Source organism: Pongo abelii, chromosome 23 (assembly GCF_028885655.2).
Source record: "Pongo abelii isolate AG06213 chromosome 23, NHGRI_mPonAbe1-v2.0_pri, whole genome shotgun sequence".
NCBI lineage: Eukaryota > Metazoa > Chordata > Mammalia > Primates > Hominidae > Pongo > Pongo abelii.
The window spans coordinates 49,170,555-49,174,464 of record NC_085929.1 but is presented as its reverse complement, the minus strand read 5'-3'; positions in this window follow the sequence as shown (position 1 = coordinate 49,174,464).

The window sequence follows — 3,910 nt, the reverse complement described above, 5'->3', positions numbered from 1 at the left end:
CTTTGGGCCTGGTGATTGGTGAAGTGTGTTCAGGCTCACAGCCTCTTCGGCTCCATTCTTCTGACGGGGAATCCACTGGGTGGACTGGTGGTGACTTTGCCAATGTCTCACAACCTGCCCAGCACGGAAGGGCTCGGGACCTGGCTCATAGCCCCAATGTCCATGGTGATGGAGAGCCCCCGCAGTGGGGAATCGGGGGAGCCTGTTTTTCCCTCCTCTTTTTTCAAGGCTCGCAAACACCCGAGGTTGGGTCCCACCAGCACAACTCCCCCCATGACAAGCCTGAATCTGTTTAACATAAATGGGACCAAATGTGGACACTGAGGAGCCCACCGCCGGAGCAGGGCTGAGCCGCCACCCATCCAGGGAGGGGTCCCAGTGAGGGAGCTGTGAGGGCCTGTGGCTGAAATCCCGGGAGGGACCTGAAGTGCCTTGTGGGCGGCTCCAGGACTGGGCCATAGGAATATCTGCTCCCTGCAGGGCGAGACCCCAGCTGCTTCGCATTGTGGAAGCTGCCTAGGCGATCCCACCAGGCTGGAGGACAGCTCCCCACCAGGACTGGGGGTGCTGCCAGGAGCACTGGGGCCCAGCAGGCTGCTTTTTGGCAGCTGAAGGGGGAGACATTCATTGGCCTCCGTTTTCTGCCCACAGACCGTCTTGAGCAGCGTGGGAAGGAGGTAAGCTCCCTGGCTCTTAGGAGTATTCAAGAGCAGGTTATGTGTTGTTTTCTTGGGTTTTTTTCTTTCTTTCTTTCTTTCTTTTTTTTTTTTTTTGAGTCCGAGTCTCACTCTGTCACCCAAGCTGGAGTACAGTGGCCCCGTCTCGGCTCACTGCAACCTCCATCTCCCGGGTTCAAGCGATTCTGACCTCGGGTAAGCCACTGCACCTGGCCCAGGTTTTGTTTTTGATGAATACAAAGGATTGTTAAGTCAGTGATTTCTCCAGCCACAGCAGCATTTCAAATGAGCAGGTTTTACTTAAATAATACAAATCATATACTAACTATATATGTATGTGAACAAGCGAGATGACCTTTTAGAGTCCAGCATTGTTTAGGCATTTGACCATCGTACAGTGAGTGCCTACTCGGTGCCAGCATGAGGTCAGGAGTTCAAGACCAGCCTGGCCAACATGGTGAAACCCCGTCTCCACTAAAAATACAAAAATTAGCCAGGCGTGGCCGGGCGCGGTGGCTCATGCCTGTAATCCCAGCACTTTGGGAGGCCGAGGTGGGCGGATCACGAGGTCAGGAGATCGAGACCATCCTGGCTAACATGGTGAAACCCCGTCTCCACTAAAAATACAAAAAATTAGCCGGGCGTGGTGGCGGGCGCCTGTAGTCCCAGCTACTGGGGAGGCTGAGGCAGGAGAATGGCGTGAACCCGGGAGGCAGAGCTTGCAGTGAGCCGTGATTGTGCCACTGAACTCCAGCCTGGGAGACAGCAAGACTCTGTCTCAAAAAATAAAAATTGCCAGGCGTGGTGGCGGGCACCTGTAATCCCAGCTACTCGGGAGGCTGAGGCAAGAGAATTGTTTGAACCTGGGAAGCAGGGGTTGTGGTGAGCCGAGACCACGCCAGTGTGCTCCAGCCTGGGTGACAAGAGTGAGACTCTGTCTCAAAAAAAAAAAAGGCCCGGTGTGGTGGCTCACGCCTGTAATCCCAGCACTTTGGGAGTCTGAGGCAGGCGGATCATAAGGTCAGGAGTTCAAGACCAGCCTGGCCAATATGGTGAAACCCCATCTCTACTAAAAATACAAAAACTAATCGGGCATAATGGGGGGAGCCTATAGTCCCAGCTACTTGGGAGGCAGAGGCAGAATTGCTTGAACCCGGGAGGTGGAGGTTGTAGTGAGCCAAGATTGCACCACTGCACTCCAGCCTGGGTAGTAACAGACCAAGATTTCATCTCCAAAAAAAAAAAAAAAAAGGAAATTATGTGCATAAATGTCTGCTTAGGGCAGAGAGGTGGGTAGGAAGTGCCAGTTCCCAGGGAGGGTGCTGTTGACTCCTTATCCACAGCCATTCTCCCTCTTCTTTCTTGCTAAGGAAACCCCAAGTTTCTTCAACCCTCAGGTAGCTTAGGGCTGTAGAGGAAGTGGGCCCTCCCTAGGCCTGGGGGTGAATGAATCTCTTTTGGTCTAAGCCAGTCCTAGTCATTCCAGTCCGTTCCTAGTAATTTGAGTGGAAATGGGCATATAATGCTATTCTGGCCAATGAGAGGGCAGGTCAGCTGGAAAAGGGGGCTGTGAGAAAATTTTCATAGACAAGAAAGCAACATTTCTGCATTTGGCAAAGGGTGTAATGCTCCAAGCAATGGCAGCCATCTTGAGGCCGTGAGGGAACAAGTCTGAGATCAAAAGTCACCACACTGCATCCTTGAAGACATGAAGACCTCAACGAGCTGCTGAATTAACCAACCCTGGAAGCGCCCTATCCCGATCCTTTTCTCATGTGTTAGATGCTGTTTACCATCCTCAAGTGTCTATTCTTCTTGTGGTCCTTAGAAAAAGAACACACTGAGTTCTAGGCAGACATATCACCTCCCCTTGGCAGCTGGCTGTGGCCATGTGACTAAGTCCAGGCCAATGGGATGTGAACAGGAGTGATGCGGGTAACTCATGGATGATCTTAAAGACATTTGCTTTGGGCACTCTTCCGCACTTCCCACTGGCTGGAGCATGGCAGCAACTGGAGTGCTTTCCAGGGCACATTTTGGGAGTGGAAGAGTGGCCCCAGTGGCCTTGGAGCATTCACCTTGGGACTGTAATGTGAGACAGAAAAATCTTCTGGTTTTTTGTTTTTTGTTTTTTGTTTTTTTGAGACAGAGTTTGACTCTTGTTGCCCAGGCTAGAGTGCAATGGCGCGATCTCGGCTCACCGCAACCTCCGCCTCCCGGGATCAAGCGATTCTCCTGCCTCAGCCTCCCGAGTAGCTGGGATTACAGGTGTACGTCACTACACCCAGCTAATTTTGTATTTTTAGTAGAGACAGTTTCTCCATGTTGGTCAGTCAGGCTGGTCTCAAACTCCCGACCTCAGGTGATCAGCCCACCTCGGCCTCCCAAAGTTCTGGGATTATAGGCATGAGCCACCGCGCCTGGCCTAATTATTGTATTTTTAGTAGAGATGGGATTTCACTGTGTTGGCCAGGCTGGTCTCGAACTCCTGACCTCAGGTGATCTGCCCACCTTGGCCTCCCAAAGTGCTGGGATTACAGGCATGAGCCACCACGCCTGGCCTGGTCCTGTTTCTCTCCTTGGAAGTTGGCGGGGGCCGGGGCCGGGTTCTGATTTTTGGCAGTGGACTAGAGCTGGGAGGAATGTCTCACGTCTCACCTCCCCTTGGTTTCCTGCTGCTGCTGCTGCTGCACCCACTCTGGAAGGGGATGCTCCTCCTCCCCCACCCCCACCGCAGCACAGATCACACCTGCGTCCAGGGTCTGAAGCCTGGTCCCACCCTGACCCCCAACCTCACAGCGGAATTCCGAGCACACCTTGCACTGGGCTAGTCCAAGTTAGAACAAGCAGAGATTTAGGAACAAGTGAACCATGAAACTAGACTTTCAGGAACACGGGGGCTCACTCATCCCCGATCTCTGTTGGGCACTCAGAGGACATTACAATTTAATATTTAAACAAGAAGTTGAATATTGATACACCAGCAAGAGGGAATTATTTTCTTTCCCCTAGAGCTGCTGGGAAAACAACTCCCTGCTTGCGTGTGCCTGGCCAGCTGGGAAGATTCTTAAATAACCGACAGGATGCCGGCCCCAGGCCACACAGTGCCCCCCCAGTAAAGGATGGTCCACATCTTTCTCAGTCCTGGCCAAAAACGTCTGTGAACACACCCACTAGAAACAAGCCAGGAACAAACCGCTGCTCTGAGGATCTGATTACATTTCCCCAGGGCA